Source organism: Prorops nasuta, unplaced genomic scaffold (assembly GCF_024137725.1).
Source record: "Prorops nasuta isolate Cenicafe-Biocafe unplaced genomic scaffold, Cenicafe_Pnas_1.2 PNAS00019, whole genome shotgun sequence".
NCBI classification, from domain to species: domain Eukaryota; kingdom Metazoa; phylum Arthropoda; class Insecta; order Hymenoptera; family Bethylidae; genus Prorops; species Prorops nasuta.
The window spans coordinates 5,188,132-5,208,235 of record NW_027116816.1 but is presented as its reverse complement, the minus strand read 5'-3'; the positions used below and the strand labels follow the sequence as shown (position 1 = coordinate 5,208,235).

At 40.6% G+C, this 20,104-nt stretch overlaps 1 protein-coding gene across 3 annotated transcripts in view; it reads right to left on the bottom strand.

The window, feature by feature from the left end:
- LOC136780441 (semaphorin-1A-like) overlaps positions 1-20,104 on the bottom strand; it is a 130,949-nt gene that overhangs the window by 106,639 nt on the left and 4,206 nt on the right. Inside the window, exon 1 of one of the 3 annotated variants that reach the window (XM_066738802.1) lies at positions 17,371-17,494. The exons of the other annotated variants lie outside the window; for them this stretch is intronic. The gene's annotated coding sequence lies outside the window, so the exon portion shown is untranslated. Of the gene's footprint in view, positions 1-17,370; positions 17,495-20,104 lie in introns of those variants that run through there. 3 annotated transcript variants of the gene reach the window in all.

The window sequence follows — 20,104 nt, the reverse complement described above, 5'->3', positions numbered from 1 at the left end:
GGGGAGGATTGAATAAAAGAGTAAAGCAAGAGAGTGGATTAGGATTCAACAAAATTAAAGGGAACGAGGTATTTTGAGGGTAGATTTGCTGGAGAATAATGGCAGTGAAATTGTAAATACACGAGATCCATATGGGATTTGAGATAAAAAGATGAGAAATGAAGGAACGAAGAAAGAAGGGTAGAAGATTCGTACGGAAAAGAAATGTGCTAGAGAACGAAGTATTTCGGTAGGGTGGGGAGGAAGGGGGGGGGGCGAGATGATGATGGTAGTGCAGCAGTGCAAATGTTATACGAGCAATTGGCAAACGATAACTGCAATGGCACCAAAAGCTGCTGGAAGCTCATGAGAGGGAGGGTTTTCATGTGGTGTCGAGAGGGGTGAAAATCGAAGGGCGTGAAACAAAACCCAATTAAGTCCGGCAAAGTCCTCGTGGCGCGTAACACGGAAAACATTTTCCGCCTGAAACTGGCTTGGCCATTTAAAGGTTAGCACCAAAGGATCTGCGCCTCAACAATTCCAGCTGCAACATTTTTACAAATTCCTTTTTATCCAACAAAAGCTCCATTCAACTGAAACATCAATTCGTCAAAAAAATCCTCGTTTTCCATGAAATGTTATTAATAACTAATTTTTCATCACAGTTCATTCAACGTCGCTCCTTTTTTCAATTTTTATTTGCTCGATTCCTCATATCATTTTTAACCAATCCTATGTTGAAATTTATATTTAAAAAACTTAAAACATAGATACAACACTCGCTGCCAAGATCGAACCACGTTATACTATTATGACGTATACTAAAATTAGTCTAATACTGAGCCGATTATAAAATTATTTAAGAGAGCCTATTTTGAACTCACAAATAGCGAAAATTAAAAGAGGGGAAAGTATAGCTGAATTTGGATCACCTAAGTAATTTATGGAATATAGAGAGATAGAAATAGTTTAAATAGGGACAAAATAAGGGTCGTTAAAATTTCTATTTAAACTTAGAATATAAGCAAATTTATTTATTGTTAGTAACAAATGAAATTACTCGCTGCGATTTTATTAAAGAGGCCATCTACTTATTTAGACCAATAGATTCCCAAACTGGACCATTAATTAAAAGAAGAAGTATAATTGATGTAATAATATTAGTTTTTTGTAGGAGCTACTTTTGTGTGAGATCATGTGCTACACATTTGGACGCTGCATTATCTTTTTTTACTCTTTCTTTCTTCACATATTAAATAAAATCAAGTAAACTCGATTTTATTTTGTACCTTTTTACTCCTTGCTTGTTCTAATAATTTTTTAATAGAGCATGTAATGATGGCAGCTTTCTGAACTATTTGTTTTTTTCAAGAACTGCGCGTAATATGGCACGGTCCAAATTAAGAACCTAGTTTAAAAGTTTAAAAATATACACATTTTAAACTTTGGATAATAAATGCATCATAGCTATTTCTATTTTAATAGACTTGTTTTTCCAAGTTGCAATAATAATAATTTTGTTATTTAAAGCCTATATAGGCTACTATATTTATGCATCGCACATTTCAGCTGTTTAAAACTACAAATATCTTCTAACGGTGATATAATATCGATGGTCTAATTAAACAACTGTCTAAATTAGTTTGCCCTCCCTTAAATAGAAATTTTGCACGTTACCACATTTAGCATTACGTGGTAATAACTGTTAGATTCTTCTCAATTACGTCAAATAAACTTTAAATAGAATTTAAATTCATCGGATTTCTCATTCCGGCTCAAAAAAATTCCATTACTTGTTTTTTTCAAATTTGGCTCTAACGTAAGAGGGAAATTCCTACTTGAAAGTTTCATCCGTTACGAGCTGAACTGTTACGGAGTATCGTTGGCTGGATTTTTATTCCGGTGACTTTCTTCGCTCGGCGTTTCGAGGATCGTCACGTCTGTGTACGTGTGCGTTTGCTCGTGCTTGCGCATATCACGGGCCAAGTGGCGTTAAATGGCGCAGAATCTGGAGATTCGTCGATATGAAAATTCGCTGCGAGTTTCATTCGCTACCTCGAGCTTTCCCGTGCGTTAGTCAGCTTTCTCAATCCCGATCTCGTGTCGCGTGGGCCAAGAATCGAGCGATTTTGTCGAAGAGAATGTAGGTCGAGTCCCCACGGATTTGTCTCTAACCCTCCCCCCCCCCCCCCCCCCCCCTCTCTTCAACCAATGATGAGCGCAATTTATACGTTGGACGATTCAAAACTTCTACATAATTCCAGACTCGAGTCTCAGAAACATAACTTTCACGTAATTTTCTCCACAAAATTACCAAACCGCTCCCCCACCCTCGTTCCTAAAAAACTCCACTGATTTTTCCCGCCAAAATTTCCCCGCCATTTTTTCTAGGTTATCGAGTCCATCCTTCGCGTTCATTTTTCCGTCCAAAGCTTCTCAAATTTTCATCGCGAATGTATGGAGTGCGTAAGTATTTTCCTCAGCTACAGTCGCGAAATGTATTTATATTTTTTTCAATAGGTTAAACGGCGTGCTGCGTACCACGTGACAGAGGAGAAATATTAACAGGCGCGTCTTAATTGGAAGTAACGAGAAGGCACGTTGCCTCTATTTATTACATTCTTATTAGACGTTGCAATATCTCGAGATTAATGAGTATGAATCGCGCTCGGTTATTCGAGAAAGAATAAATCGCGAGAACACTGGCTCGTAGGAAAGGGTGACAGAGAATAATAAACAGAAACAGAGATGGAGAAGCAGACAGACAATCAGAACAGTCGAAAGAAATGGAGAAGAGAGGTAGTCGGACAGACAAAGACAAAGATAGAAATAGAGAAAAAGCTGCAGAGGGGGGTAGAGTGAGAGAAAGCTTGACTGACAAAGAAAAAGAAGAAGGAAACAAAAAAAAACTAACTCAGTATCCATCACGAAAGCAGGAGGAAAAAACGAAGAAACCTTTCAGAAGTTTACGAAATTCCCTTTTCCTTCCTTTTGCCAATGGATGATAACATTAAATGCTTTCCGCAACAAAAACTTTGCTGAAAAACAGCAATGGAATTTTACCGATAATCACCTCTAAAGCGACAAAGATTGATACGCGTAGCCGGAAAATGGTCAAAATATACAGGGTGAAGTTTCAGTCAATATCAAATTGAATTTTTGCTCGAAAAATCCGGATTCTATTGAAAATCTAATACGGTTCGGACCCTCGATAATGCCGCTCTGAATAATGCCGATTCAGTTTTTTTCATCTGAAACCTTAACCCCATTTTTATACTCTTATATCAGCGGAGCTTATCAGACGATTTGAGCCGGAAAATAAATTTCCGGATCATCTTCATTTTTAATTACTTTCCTATAGTGTCATTGCGCGCGGCGCTCTATTGCCAAGTCACTTTGAACTATCGATATCAGGGGTTGTTGCGTGATGGGAGTCTAACCTATCTTAAACTAGCCTAACTTTGATTTACTGATGTCGGAAAATTTTTTCGCTTTGCAGTGAAGTTTTTTTTTTGCTGTTGACCTGATTTCGCCATATCGGGCCCAAGCGGCGTTTAATCGAAAGCATCCCTCCAGGGGAGAATATGGGAGAGCGGGGGGTAGTAGGGGTTTGGCTTGTATGATGTAAAAAGTGGTGAACGTCCCCGGAGGATAACGGCGATAAAAACGCCTCCGCGAGGATTCGTCAAGTATTTTAGCAGAAAGCGACAGGTGACAGGGCAGATTACTCCTCCACTCCTGCGAAAAGGACCTTCTCTACACCGCGACTACCGCAGTTTTTATGCACCGAAACGCACACATCGATATCTTCCCCGCCTTCTCCCTCCTTCGCCAATTACACCGATTACTGTTTTACGTCCATCCGGTTCAATGGCGAAAAATCCGAAGCTTCGTTGATAAGAATTCATTGTTACAAGCTGCAATATCAGATTTACGGAGTAATAGGTTATTTCTGTTCCGTGAAAAAGAAGCTGAAAGATTAGAGGTAAATAAAAACATTGGAGATAAAAAAAACGATCGGGCAGTAAAACAGGCGACGTGACATTTGTTTTCCGGTATTTGAAATATTGGGACAAAAGCTGGCCTGACTTTCATCAGGAAATTTCGAATAGCGAAAAGCGATGGGACAGGAAGTTTCAGCTTTTGTCTTTGATACCGCAAGTGTACACGTGACTCCAGCGCCCTTGCTGCAACGACGGACGCACTCGGAATATCTTCTTTCACTGTTCGTCCGCTTCACAGGCAGAGAAACATATCTGGGCATCTGGCGTAAAGTCACTCCCTCAAAGCCACTGCTCCTCTCTACTCGACAGCTGAAATTCACCAGATCAGCAAAGCTTCTCCAGAATAAGTAAGCAGTCGTGTTTCGTTTGCTAGTACAACGTTTTTTACCGTGCTCGAAATTGAATCTCGTATTCGTTTTCTCCTAACCTATAATAATTATCGTGGCAATTTTCTCGTTCGAGGGAAAAGCACGAAATGAGAAAACGAGATTGATAAAGCATATATTAAATAGGAGTATCGAAAAATCTCACGTAATCCAGGGGAGATCTTTATTCAAGTTTCAGTGAATCGTAGCTTTGAGAAAAGTGGTAGTGGGGAGATGGTGGCTTTGGCAATCGTTAGTTGCGAAAGGTATTCATCCGACGCTATACTATAGTGTATAGGGGGGATCGTTAAAATTCGCTTAAAAGCGGAATGCGCTTGGCAGATATTCTGCCTTCTTCATTCTGCTCGTTGCTAGTCGCGTTTCTATTGAAGTTCCACGTGTACATTAAGGCACGTTACGTAAACTCCGAGTTCGATCGATCTTTGTACGCGACTAGGCTCAGTTATCACCGAGAAACTTTAGAATCGGCTCTATATTATACATAAATAGTGAATACATAGCTTATAGTAAATAGAAGAGCCCCGAAAGTCGTAAATGCCGCAGAGGCCAAGATAGCGATGCCGTTTCCACAGAGTTTCTTAAGTCCTTTATAGGTTATGTGTTACACTTGCCCTACAGCTCCGACAACTGCCGAACAAGCTCTGCTTATTATTCGAAATTTCCCACAATCTTACGAGCGTTTAATATTTATTCGCAAGTCGGTTTACTCCATTTTCAACGTATACTTTATCTTATAGGTTATGTTGCCGTCGTGTTTGAGAAAAGTTTGCGTTAAACTCGTATTAACTGGGTAGCGTTTATTATTGATTCTTTTTTTTTTTCTTATAAAAAATCTTCATCTAGCACTAAAGTTGAAAACTTCTTTCGGTTATAGCTTGATAAGTCGAGAATGACGGAATTTAATCAAATCCCTTAGTTATCCTAGATTGGTAATCAAAGCATGTTTATAGCGAGATACCGGGACTTCGCTAGGAGATGTTTTTCCAAGATTTGGATTTTCTTCGAAAAGTGCTGACCTTATTACAGTTTACTCCTGTTTATTCTCCGTTAAGTTACTCGAAATGACTGCATGCGAATATTGTATGCGACAGGGTGAGAGGAGTAAGGGAGGTCACGTGTCTCTGTTTCTAGAAAATAAAAAATGTATCATTTTCGCTGCTTATACTGCCGTGTTGATCCGAGTAGCACTTTTTTAAGTTGTTTTCTACAGAAATATCCGTAAATCTATCCAATGTAGTTTTGTAAAACTATAACAAGATACTTATATTTAATTAATATTTATGTTGAGTCATCTTATACCAAATAGTTTATGTTATCCCGCGATTTCCAGTCTTTTCACTAGGTATTTCACTGTCTACCCATTAAAATCACAAGAAAAAGAAAACATCACTCATTACACAAAAGAGGAACGTCAAATCCCATAAAACTTGTTAGGATCTCGATAAATAGAAAGATTCAAACGAGGCAAGTGATTCGATTAAACAAAATGGAGGTGAAAAAGGGATTTATCGATGAAAATTTTATTCGTCGGAAGAAACTTCTCCGTACGAAGCATCAACTATATCGGCAAATAAAAGAACCGACCAATCAGTTTAGCGAGATTTTACTGCAGGAGGAAAAGCGGCGATTTCGAGTTAGAAACTTCGGTGAAGTTGCGAAACACACTCGAGTTATAAAGAAAGAGTGGATACAGGCGGATTCGTCTGGAAAGGGGAAAAATTGGTGTGGCGAGATGGGAGAGTGGCTGACAGAAAAGGAAGAGCGAGAAAGAGAGAGAGAGAGACATGATTTGCGAGACAGGACAATTTCCGTTCGCGGAAACCTGTAACGCGCGACGAAGTTTTGCGCGACGAATAGACAGAAATCGCTTGGAGGGGGTGGGAAGTAACAGGGGTTTTGCAGGGGGAAAAAGGAAAATGACAGGGGTGGAAATCCCTAGAAATGGGTTAAGGAAGCTTCACGAATCCGCGGAATATAAATCATTTCCGACGTTCCTAATTCGATTCTTCGCGGATGCCTTTTTCTCTTTTCCCGCCCTTTTTCAAATTTGTCAAACTCACTGGATACGAGTTCAAGGTAGAGGGCGTTTCTCCATTATTACCCAGCGGAGAGAGTGACACGAGGGAGAAAGGGTAAGAGAATAATCTCTCTACCAGACTCGTTTTTTTGGACCTAACCTTGACTCACCATTTTGGTTCGACGCATCGTCCACCAGTGGTTCTCATCGTACCATTGCTCGTGAAATCTTGGCGAAACTTTGAAGAAAATCTGGCAATGAGCTAGTCGCCAGGATCGGGGATTCCCTTTCGAGATAATCGAGGGTCTCTGCAACTTTGACAAGTGTTCGTCCTGGCCGCAAATGACGCGGCTAAAATTAATATCGCCAATCGGAACGTTTACTAGATCCGAGCAATTGCGGTTCAATCCCCGACAGGTAAGCGAATAATTAACACACCCTCTCGCTTCCCCGCCAGCTCCCCCCTTTCACTCTTTCACCATCGGGATCCAATTAATGCGCGTTATTATTTAATTCAATTGGATGTATGGCACAGTGCCGGGAACTTCATAAATAATTCAGCCATTTAGCGCGAACGGGGACTATGGTCGAGGTAATTTTATGTATGGAATATCTATCGGTGTGTGGGTGGGTAAAAGACCAGGAAGGGGGGGCGGCCGGGGTATGCTCGCTTGTGTTTGTCCCGGCTTAAAATAAATAAATTTCGATGCGCGCACGCGCAGTCGACCGAAACGGTTCGCAAATTCCTTGATTTTCCCCAATGCACGGATTCTGTTGAATACCTACACATGCTTCTACACGTATCGCGCTATATACGTGCTGTGGCGTGGTTTACGCGCATATTGGTGTAAAATTGCTCGTTTGTGTGCAAGCGATAGTGGCGAGCGAGTGTGGGAGCCTTATCTATGCATAAATGTGGGCATGTATGCTGCAAGTGAAACCCATTTGCATTTGCATTTGTATAGATGACACGTAGAACGAATTCAGCAGGTAGGTGGAATTTTTAATGTTTCCCTATGGTCCCTATGATCCTGAGAACCTTGAATCTATATAGTTATGTGTATGCACACATATATTATACTATATAGAGAAAAGGCATGGCCAACTATTCCTTACACATATGTATATATTGCATATGTATAATATGTGTAAGTTGACATTAGTTGGCGTCCTCTAGCGCACCTGTGAGCGTATGCATGTATGTGGGAGGAAATGTGCGTACGGCAAACACAATGCAGCTTATGCATATATGCGCGCCTAAAACGCGTACCACATTAGCCATACCTGCGCTACCGGCTTACTTTGAAGTTACAGCCAGAACGATTATATACGCATGTACATGCCGATATTTGGCACTAAACACATCTGTGTGTACGCACGTATGCGTGTGCGGACCTCGGCATGCCGCAGGCCTCCCTATTTTAACTACCCCCACCCCCACGCTCCTCGTTAATGGCGTATTACGCCAATTCCGGTTACCCTCCCCCCATTTCCATAGACCCAATTTTCTTTCACCGCACTTCTAGAGAGAGAGAGAGAGAGAGAGAGAGAGGGGGGTGGGAGCCATATAATTACTTTTCCCCTCTTCACGACTCACTTCTCGCTCTGCTTCTTCTTTTTTTTTCTCTCTAACTTTTCTTTTCCAAACCAACTCCACGTCCTTGCTTAAAGTCGAGCAAAATTCGCTTGGCGAATGATCCAATCGAGTGAAATTCGTTGTTTATCGATTTTCTCCCTCGACTAGGCATACCCTAAACTTAATTCCGTCGTAGTACTCTGAGGGGTTACTGCTGCAGGCTCGCGAAGGATCGGCTAATCTTTCTTGAATCTCGCTGCGAGATACCGGAATATCTAGTCGCGATCATTCTCGTCACTCGCGTGGGTGAATTGAAATTTCCGAGAGACGGGGTCTACTTTCATCATCCTCTTGCCCGTCGCGACCATCCCTCCGGGCATGACGTAAGAGAGTCACTGGGACAAGCCGATATGTGACTGAAGTTGCTCGAAAATCTCTGCGATATCTATCTCTAGTTTGAGACTTTTCCAGCACACTGCTGCTGAAGCTGAGTTTATTAGAAAAATTCCCTCAAAATCATTTCTGAAATATCAGTAAAATTGAACGCACGAAAAAGCTCTGCGAAGTCATTATAAGAGAGACTCTATAGTTTTGTCGTCGCTGAAAATAGAGTTAAACAACTTTATTGAGATATTGTATTTGAAGGAGAGCCGTGAGTGATTTTTAAATGAAGTCGGTCTCGCATCGAAGTTGAAATGAAATTATTCAGTAATTACTTCTCCTGTTCATCACGTGTGTTTTTTGTTTGTTAACTCTGCAAGATTATTTTCACGAGTTTATTATTCCCTTTTGACTTATTAAAATGTCAGCTCGTTAAATTCATTATTTTCAGTTTATTTTCAGCGAAGCTTCATTGCTTTAACGAAATCTGATTTTGCAAAAATACATATTGTATCGCTGCTTTTAAATATTGAAAATTGATTTTTATTCAGCTGCAGTAACATGTTTTCACACGCTTTACCGAATGATTGATAAAATCACATGTAATCGATTTGTTTTGGAAAATGTTCTATTTCGATGATCGTGCGGATATAGGTAGATTCTTTTTAAGATGAGGGAGTGGGGAGAGGAGGGGGGGGGGGGGTAGTAGAGAAGATTCTTCGCGCAAACATTTTCATTGTGAAGGGAAAAGGGTTGAAGGCAGGCAGTAATGGAGGAAAAGGACTTATAACTAGATTACTGGAGGATTTCCTTCGACTTCCGCTGCGTCGAGGCCCGGAGTTACGGCCACTTCCTGTCTGTTGCGAAAAGGTCCGTGCCTCCCGAGCTAGTCGGAAAAACAAGAAACTTTCTCCGGCACCGCGGGAGAACGAAAATGGAGCACGCCGAGAATTTCAACGCCAGAATCTACCAACCGGCATTCGACGATAAAGAAGCGAGAAAACTCCAAATGCGAAACTTAAGCGTCCAACCGCGAAATATAACCCCTGTCATACCGGGAAAAAATCCCGAAACTCTTCACTCTCCTCCCCCCCGACCGCACAAATATTTCAAATTTATACGAAAACTTACAGGCCACTCGTTTAAACTGAATTTCACCCACGGAATAGTCCTATCTTCATACTGATTTTATCTCTTCCATTTACCACTTACTATATAATTTTTAGGTCAGCTTAATCATTTTCCATCTACGGATACGGCTCCGCGATCACTTTTAGCGTTCTTTCGTGCTTTTATCGTGGCACGTAAGAAGCTCTAGGGATTTTATTTTTAAGGATAAAAGTCTGTTCGCTGCTGAAAGGCCAACGGGGATTTTGGAAATTTTTCTAAACAGAAGATGAAGTCCCAGTGGTAAAACGAAAATAGATCAAAGAGGGGGAGGGGGAGGAAGGAGTGGAGGGGATATCGACTGGTTTGTTTTATACAGGCGTAAAACTCTCTCCACGACCGAGCTTTACAGGCCGGGGATTCACCGATGCAAAAATTTCGTTCGCACCGCGCAAGTGTGTATGCAAATTTATTGAAAACGGAGAGTCGCCGGAAAGTTCCCATCCGGAAGTTTTATTTTTGATTCCGCCATATATAACAGGCTGTTTCAACAAATGAACGACCGAATTTCACACTGGAATTATGCTTATTGAAACAATAATTCACCATTTGCATCTCTAATGTCATTTTATCAATTAATTATTGTTCCTTCGCTCTAATAGCATTTCTATTCCTAATCTTTTCACTTTTATTTTTTATTTCTCTAATCATCCTGCCTCCCATCTCGTCGATGACTCCCTGGGCTCGTTCAATAGAACCGATAAAATGGGCTGATGTGTTTTAAAGGTGCACTCGAGCAAAATGAGGTTAGGTTTGACTCTACAGACTGATATGGAATTACCATGAAGAATGAAATAAAAATATGTCTCAATTTATAATTTTATCATTTTTGCTCTATTTCGGTATAATGATAAAAACCAAGTTATGCAGCAAGGTTTACGAAAGTGAAAAAGTTTCGAGTGAGATATTATTGTTGCCATGGAAACTGATATCTGGCCAATAACTTGTTTTTTTACCAATAACACCTCCATATCTCTCCACGTGTCGTTTCACTTTCGGGCTAGAATAGAAACTTCCGCGTCATCGGGTACTAAACGCCTGCGAGAAATCGTCCGGCTCAAACGAACCTCGATACGAATTACAAACTGCGCGAAAATTTCAGCCCCTTTTCAAGCCACTCGATAGAACCGGAGTTTAAATGGATATTTTCATTATCCAAATTTGTCATATTCAGTGCAGGTTGTGTAAAATAAAATTTACAGTGGAAAAGAAAGGAATTTGATATATTTGTATAATTTAGCGTAAAGTAGATTTGAGCGTAGAGCAAAAATTAAGGATGAAATATCATTATGTGAAAGTGGAGAGTCGTGGGTAAAATAAGCAATCCTTGGTAAAAAGGGACGGAAAGTAGCGTTGGCGGAAACACGTGGCGCCCAAGGACGGTTTCCTAGGCAGAACACGTGGCCAGCAGACGACGGGTGTGACGAAGAAGAAAAGAAAAACCTTCGAAGCAGCCTAATCTCCTTGAAACTTTCAGTCGTCAACAATCCACCATGCTAGCTGCAAGCTGCCCACTTTTTCCCTGGCCGTACCGTGAAAACTAGCGCTATATATCAGTTTAATGACCTTCTGAGTTAATCACGAAACACTCCCAAAGTCCTCTTTGCATGTTCCATAATTTTCTTGAAATTTTTGCAATTTTTTACATGGAAATAATTCTTCGATAGGAAAATAGTGACCCTTGTAGGAGGATAAAAATATGAACGTGGAAATTCAGGTTAATGACCTTTTGAGTTAATCACGAAACGCTCACGAATTTCTTATTAGACAAATCCATCGATTGGAAAATGGTGATCTATGTAAGAGGATAAAAATATCATAAAAAAATGGCACAAAAACTCAGGTTAATGACCTTCCGACTTAATCACGAAATGTTCACAAATTTCTTATTAAACAAATTCATCGATTGGAAAATAGTGACCTATGTAAGAGGATAAAAATGTCGTGGAAAAAGTATTGTAAAAATGCAGCTTGGCGACCTTCTGACTTAATCATAAAATACTCATAGACTCCTTGCATAGTTTATACTCTCAAAAATTCGTTAACCAGTGAACAATTATATTACTATAATAAACAAAGTTCTTTGACGTATAGTATAGAAATTTATTAATATAATGAATCATGGATAATTTCATTATTATAACGAATTAGTTATTGCATTAATAAATTTGTTCATTATATCACTAAATTTATTCATTATTGTAATCAAAATGTTTATCTGGTTGAAAAAAATGTTGTGTGTATTAATGTTTTAATTTTTATAATTATAGTATTACTAAACAAAATTCATCGATCGAAAAAAACTGAATCTTGTAGAAGGATAAAAATATCGTAGAAAAACCAGTGTGAAAATCCAGGTTAATGACCTTCCGACTTAATCACGAAAAGCTCGGAGGCTCCTTATTAAACAAAATTCATCGATTGGAAAATAGTGATCCTTGTGGAAGGATGAAAATATGATGGAAAAACCAGTGTGAAAATTCAGGTTAACGACCTTCTGATTTAATCTCGAGAAACGCTCGGAGAGTCCTTTTCGCATGTTCTCCAATTTACTGGAAATTCCTGGAATTTTTAACACGAGAAAAAATGAATTGATAAGAAAACGGTATCCTGCAGGAGGATAAAAATCTGTAGTAATGCGTCGATAGGAGGGAGACCATCTTGGAATTCGGTTAATGTCGGTAGTTGGTCCAATAGGCGGATTCGGTCAAAGATATACGCTGTTCACTAAACGACGAAGCACCTGCACCATCTTGTTTTATACTGGAGAAAATTGCATCGTAGTCTCTCCCCCTCCCCCCCCCCCCCTCTACTCCATCCAAGACTCCTTATATAAGAAAAGTGCAGTTCAATGTTTCTTGCCAACCGGTGGAACTTCTTAACCGAACATTCCCTCCGCTGACCTACCCAGCATGTGAAATAGATGGAGGACCTCGACCTAAATTCACTAATGAAAAGAACAGGCCTGAGAAAAAAGAATTTATTTTGCACACTGAGAAAGAAACTGGGAGCCAACATAATTAATTAATGGACTAATTTCAATCGCATCATTTGTTTACTTAAAGAATCATACTCTTCTGATTTCTCCTCATTTTCATTGCTTGCTCCCTTTTTTGTTATTTTCGATATAAATTGGTCGAAGATAACAGGTACTTAGTCAATATTTTCCCGTCGAGTTTTCCTTCTTTTATCTTTCACCAAGGAGTGCTTCTTCACATCCTTGTGTCTCGTATCAGTGAGATTGTTCACCCTCTTAAAACGTTCTTTCTTAACTACTCAGGGGTCCATCGTGGGCCTCTCTCTCTCTCTCTCTTTCTTTGTCATCCACAAACCTTCAAGCCCACCCTCGTGCCACCCACAGTCCTAACCGAGCCAAGCCTCAATCGCCATTATTCCCTCTGTCTGCCCACTTTCGCTGCATTTCATTTCGTTTCATTTCGTTTTCATTGTGCTCTCGATCGTGCGAATCCTTCTCCTTCAGGAACCCCTTCGCCTTTGTGCCCTCCTCATCCTTATCGTCTGGAATTTTTTCATACAAAAACCCACGCCATCTGTTCCCCCTCCCCCTCCCGACGTTTAACCTCCCACATCACCCTGCATCAAACTTCGAACATGCCTCGTTATAAACTTTCCTCTCTCATTTCATGCTCCTTATTTATGTCCTTCTTTTCTAAAAATCATTTTTCCCCAACGTGCTCTATTAATTTGCCCTCAATGCAGTCTTTCGAACATTCTTCAAGATGCTCTCTCTCTCAGAGATTTCCAGATTTTTCCAACCAGTAATTATGCCAAATTTTATTCGCCATCGTACCGCTAATGCGCGAAATTTCTTCACCAAATACACCAATACAACTTAACGCTAAAACTTATTTCGCGAATCCTATAAACTTTCTCAAATCCTCCCTTCGAAACTAATTCCGTAAACTTGTGCTGGTATCCAATTTTACGAATTTTGATTATGCATTAGATCACGTTTCGAGAAACTAATCTCGCGAATTTAATCAATTCGGTATACCTTCAGCTACTGGCAAAAAAAGAATGAGAAATTTTAACAAATTTCGAATCTGGAGATTGAACGGGTTTTTTTTTTTTTAAATCTGGCTTATGGTGGAATGAAAATTTTAATAAGTACATATGATTATTACTATTATAGTCGGGAAGTTAGATTTCAGTAATACGAGAAAAAAATGTAATTGAAGTATCAAATCAAGCTTTATAAATATGCTATTACCAGAAAAGTACTTATATTTTATCATTCTGCTCACACGTATTCCCTGGATATTTCCAGTTTCATTCGTTGACCTCGCAATACTCAACTTTCAACTCCTCGAATCATCCTTAAAATGAAATTTTTATTTTTTTCGACAAAGAGAAACTATAATATTTCCTGATGGGTTATTACGTATGTTTCGATATAAGATAATGAAATTATTGATCTGGGGCTAAGTAAAAACAAAGCTAATTAAAAAAGAGCTCGTTGAAATGCCGCGAAGCTGTTTTTTCATCCTCCCCTATCACGTCTGTAGGCTCCTTCCACAAGCACTCCAACGACGGTACCCACTTTTCCCGAGCCCTGAGATGGAATTAAATATGTCTCTCCCTTAAATCCACAAAGGAAAATTCAAAGAATACTAATTAAAAGCCATTTTTCCGAGAAGCTAATAAAAGTCCGTATACCGTTTTACGCAGTGCTGCAAAATTCGATTAATCAAGAAATTTGCTTCTTTCGCCAGTTTTCTCTCAGGTCGAAGTAAGGAAAAAACGTATAAGAGTGATGGAAAAGCCTCCATTAGGTGGAACTGGGTGACCTGAAAAATGCTAATAAGGATTGTTTTCTTGCGGGAAACCCCATCTTTGCGTCGGCCTGAAAGCGCGCGCGCGCGCGAAATCGCGTATAAACATACCAAAGACTTTTTCCTATCAAATTATTAATATTTCTTTCTCAAACAAAACAATCAGTCAGCGCTCATTTATTTTTTCGACTAAACTTTTTTACTTTTAATTTTCTCGTTTCGTTTAATCAAATTTTAAATACCTGTTGAAATTTTACCCTAACCCAAACTCACCTTTTTATATTTATTTTAAAAAAGTACTTAATAGCGTACAAAAAAGAATATAAGAACTTTCCAGTGAATTTTTCGATAGACGACTAATTGAAGCTGCAATAAGAAGAGCTTTGAGAGAAAGAGAAAAAAGACACGAGAGGGAATCCGTGAGTTATTTTTTGCTAAACAAGTGATTCACATTCGCAACATTATTACCATCTAAGTAAACTTTTCTGGATACGACAGCACCAGCAGCTTTTCCGGAAGCGATAAATAAGCGAAGCGTGACGCGTGTGCCGAGATAATTACGCGAGGAAAGCTGCTCGCCAGGGGTGGCGGGGATGAAATTTGACGTCAGAATGGGATGGCGAGAAAAAAAGAGATAATTTTATTCTCAGCGTCCAATTGGGAAAGCACCACACTTGCCCAAGATAATGAGCTAAACACCATTTTCATTCCCTCCCTTAATTTACCCTCTTCAACCCTTAACCTGTCCCATTTATTCCTACAAATTTTGTTCCACCGCAATAAAAATAATAGTAATAATAATAACCTCCTTCGTAATAAACATAATAACGATCGCAGTAAAAACGAAAAAGAAAAAAAGTGAAAAGGAAATTTTTATCCCTGAAAACTCGGTCAGGTAGAATATTTTTTATTCGTTTATCTCTGACCGGTAAAATTTTTATTTCGAATGAATAAAATAATTCCTGTCTGGAGGAAATGTTTATTTGCGAGAAATCGCTACAATTTTTACAAGCACTCAGAGATAATAAATTGTTTGTCATTTTTCGTCGAGTCTGACGCTTCGACGCGATTCTTCGGCCCGACGCAGCAGTCAACCAAATTTTTCAGTGATCGATCGGTGAGCCGATTAAACCTCGACCGACGCTCTTTTCACGAATTCGTGTGCGATTGATCGAAATCATCCAAATGAGGCGGATTAATTTTGAATGGTCGATCGGCGAAAAAATAGCCACTTCGAAAGAATTCGATTGAAATGTTAGGATACATTTGGGAGACCGTCGCTCGCATTCCAGTCCTTTGGAGATTGGAATGCGTTAGGATTAACATACTTGCGCAGGGATAATGAGTCAAAGGCGTGAGAAAGAAAGAGAGAATGATAGAGAGAAATGGTAAAGGATAAAAAATTTTAAAAAAGGACCGCGTATGTTCTCCACTCGTGTTGCCTCTCCCTCTCCCCTCCCACCATCTGCCGCTCATCTCACGAAACAGAGAGAGAGAGAGAGAGAGAGAGAGAGTCCGGTATAAAACCGCGGGCACAAATTAGAATTTTCAACGTAGTCCGCCAGCTTTCCTTGTTTGCTCGACTACTTATCGTTGATTGCTCGCCCCTGGTCATTAGAGTAAACCGCTGCTAATTTCGCGTTGCTTCAATTTCCACCCAATTTCTACCCCCTATATATGATAGGGAAGGCGGGGGGGGGGGGGGTTAAAAAATCCCGTAAATTCCCATCGCGATCAGCCGGATTCGGACCGGTCGAAGGTGAAGAATTATAATTCGATCGAGAAATTTGTGTGTAAACGAATGTTTGTGGATCCTTGAGGTTTTCGCGTGAAATTGGTAAAGTGAATTGCGCGTGATGATAGTAGGCAGGACAATAATTGTGCGAGAGGTTAGGCAAAACAGTGTGGAAGAATTGTATTCATTCGGATAAGGCGTTGGGGTATATAAGAAGAGAGGGAGTACAGTGAGAGGAATATTCGGAGGAGGCATAGGCGTTGCCTGTGTAGGCTTTTCTACACAGAGGGGAAACCAAAATGGGGAAACCGAAATATCGACGGAAGTCCGTGCCCTGCGTAATGCTGAAAACGCTCCTCTCTCTTTGCCTTCCTGCTCTCTTGTTTCTCGCTCTCCCCCCCCCCCCCCCCTCCCTCCCTCGACCCCCTACCAGAGCAGCGCCGTCCCTTACCACGTCTGACTCTATTATCTCCTTCCTTTTTCCCTCGTCAACCTCCGGGGATAAGATTCACCCCTTCTCCTCCGCCGTCTCCTCTATATCTATCTTTATACCCATCCGTAAATATTTATTTACTCGAGCGAACTAATTCTCTCGCCATTAAAACTAGATTAAAATTCAACCATTGTTCTAGAAGAAACAAAAGATTGACGAGTTATCATGCGATTGGACAGATACAATGATAAATCGAACGGAGGAAATCTGAATTTTCCGACAGAGGGATTTACCACGCGAAGCCTATATGAGTGAAAAAGAAATTAGTCTGGACAAAATTCTTGATACGAATTCTAGGTACTTTTCGGAGGCTGGGAGAGCAGGAGGGGGGAATAGGATTTTGATTGGGGCACGGAGAATTTCAATCGGAGTCCTAGCAGCGCGTGCAGTAGTTCTAGCATCGGGAAAGGAGAAAAAAAAAGTGGAGAGGTGAGAAGGGAGAAGGATTGGAAGACGAGAAAGAACGAAAAGGACTCGCAAATAACATTGCCTGTTCGCGCGCACGAAGCCAGTTACGAGAAGTTCTGCCCCCTACCACGGGCCTTTCCTCAATCGATAAGGAAGTGCACGCGTGACGAGCAGAGTAATTCTCCTCGTGAGCGTAGCGTGGCGTGGCTGCGTGCGCGCCACACGCTACGCAGAAACACTCGTCGGCATACCGATACGGCTGTATTCAATTGAAAAATCGATAATCCCACTCGTACCCCTCATCCCTGCAGTCATTCAAGAAAGGGAAAGTGCCAGGGGTACGTGCTTTTACCCTTCGCATGAATTTTTCCCCACCCCCCACTCCCATCCATCCTCCAGTCGCTTTTATAACCTACAAACTGTAAACTAACCTCGCTCATCCATTATTCGAGTATTGGACACCTCGTTTCTTAGGCTACGCACACGCTCGACGGAATATTTTTAATTTCACCTCACAAATTTATCTCGCGCGTTCTCTCCTCTCTGCAATTCCCGCGAGGCTCCACTTAACCGCAAAATTGATTTATACAATCTTGCGTTTCGCTTCACCGAAACAGCTTTATGAGTACATGTTTATTTCGAGGTCTTTGTTGTGGTTTTTTTGGGATCTCCCGAGGATATTCCTGGAATCTTTAACGAGTCTTTTCCTAGACAGAAAACGTTTAGGTGTTCGTGTGGCGGGACTTTGATTGAAATTCCGCGTGTCTCAATCAAACTCCTATTTTGCACGGGGCTCTTGGCAGGATGGTGCGGAAGGGGAGGGGGGGGGGGGGGGAGCGTGAACAACGTCGGTCGAGAACTCTGTAGAGGGATGGACGGAATGGCGAAGTACCGTGGAAGGAGGGATGAAAAAATGTCGTCCGGCCAGAAGTCGAAGCCCCGACGAATTAATCTCGACACGGAATATCCGCATTGCGGTTACGCGCCCTTTTTAACGCCACGCACGCGCCGATCTGCCCTTCCCGTGTCCTCCACCTTCGCTTCCCATCGCTTTAGACTTCTTTCTGCACCATCCCCTCCGACAAAAAAAAACCCTTTAAGAATCGTCAGTTCGCCTCTTATAGATAAATTCAACCCATTCGATATCCTCGAACGAACGTCTCAATTATTTTTGTACATTTAACGAACTGTGATTAATTCGCGTAATCTATTGTACGTGATAATTGATCTTGTTTGGGTATACGGGGTCCAGCACTCGAATCTCACCTCAAAAAATGAAATCGCTGAGTCGAGGTGGAAGGGATAAATGTATGGATAAGTATATATGTGATTGGTCGACAGTAGACAAAGAGATATGAAAACAAGTAACTCGCTCTTTCTCTCTCTGACACTACTACTGCACCAGCTCGTCGATTGATAAATGAAATGAGCATACTACTTGTGTTTATATTATCAAGCTGTAATATATAGAAAGGAATACAGGAATACCCTGTGTATATATATATATATATATATATATATATGTAGAACACGATAAAATCCGACAAATCGATCGGTAGTACCCACAAGATCGATTCGTGGCAAGATTAATTTTCAAATGAATCTTTCAGAAAGTTTAAAAGAGTTCGCTTGTAAGCAAGTTTTCTGGGTCAGAATTATAATGCTTTTAACAGAGAAATAAGCGGAGTTGTTATCTGGTGTTCGTATACAGAGGATTAAGCTGAAAGTTTTGTTGTTACAGCGTTGGTGAATTTAAGAGTGAATAGCCGTACTTTTCCAATTGTAGCATAATTTTGTTTACGAGGCCTCCAGTGTCATTGCCTTATATTAAAATTAAAAGGAACAAAATTCCAATTTCAAGATCTAATATATAAGGCTGGGCATGTTGCCGAGCGGCATAACTTGGCGTAACTTCAAAACTCTGGAGTATTGATTCATCGAAACACGACGAGGGATATCAGCGAGTGTACATTACATCGTTAATTTATAAGATAAGATCCGGAAATTAATATGGTAAAAATTGCTGCGGTGAGGAAAGTGGGCTTTTAGACGGGGAATTTCGATAAGCAATGGCAAAATGTCCCGGCATGGGGCATATTTATCGAGGCCAATTACTTGTAAAATGTTTGTCGTAACGGACCACGCGCGAGATTACGCGGAGATCCAATTACTTTTATGGCAACGCAAATGATAATTTCATGGCAATCTCGCCCTGAAATTTTCATCGTCAATTACCCAGTGATTTACCAATCAATAAACTACGTTTCTAAGTGGCCGCGACTGAAAAAGTTATGCTCTATCGAAAAATAAACGCCAAGATAAATGAATAAATGCAAGGAACGAATGGATATTTAATTTTGGAAATTATTCACTTTCGCCAACAGCCCTCCAAATACTGTATTTCGCCGTATAAAATGTAAATGGGGATAACATATCGACGTACCTGTAAAGTGTAATTCATAGAATTACATTTTTATTTCCGCCCTGTCCCTGTGAATTAGAGCGTTCCATTTTCGATTTAATCAGCGATAATAGCTTTTCCAGGTTTATCTTGGATGAAATATGGAATAACACGTTAATGCACTGAACTCGCTATTTCCACTCTCGAAAAATCCTTTAATGCAGCAAATCTTTGCTTCTCCAACTGTACTGGCAAACTTACCAATGACGTTCGATTTTACTCTTACTATTCTTACGATTAACATAGTGAAAGAGATCCAAAGTCTCGGGAGAACTTTTCTTTTGGTCACCTTTAATGTTCGTTTACAAAAAAACCTGACATTCTACAGGTTAGCGATTTCTTCCAGGCTTTGGGTAATGAAAACACAGACAACTCGCAAGCAAAGTTTATTTCGGTGGGGAAACGCTAGCTTCTTCGTTTTGGCAATCAAAAACGTTTCCGCTCTGGAGAATCCTCCAAGGGGAGTGGGAGGAAGGGGAGGGGAGGGGGGGGAGGAGATAGAGCTTTCGAGTCGAGTTGTAAGCTCGTCCTACGAATGCGGGTTTGATATCTCACCTCTTACCTCCTAACTAGACCCGCTGGCTGCGTGCACGCGCTAGCTTATTACAGGAGGGATACCTCCCTCTTCTTTTTCTCTTTCTCTCTCTCTCTCTCTCTCTCGTTTGTGAATTCGATCTCGCTCGCACAGCGTGGAAAATTGATGC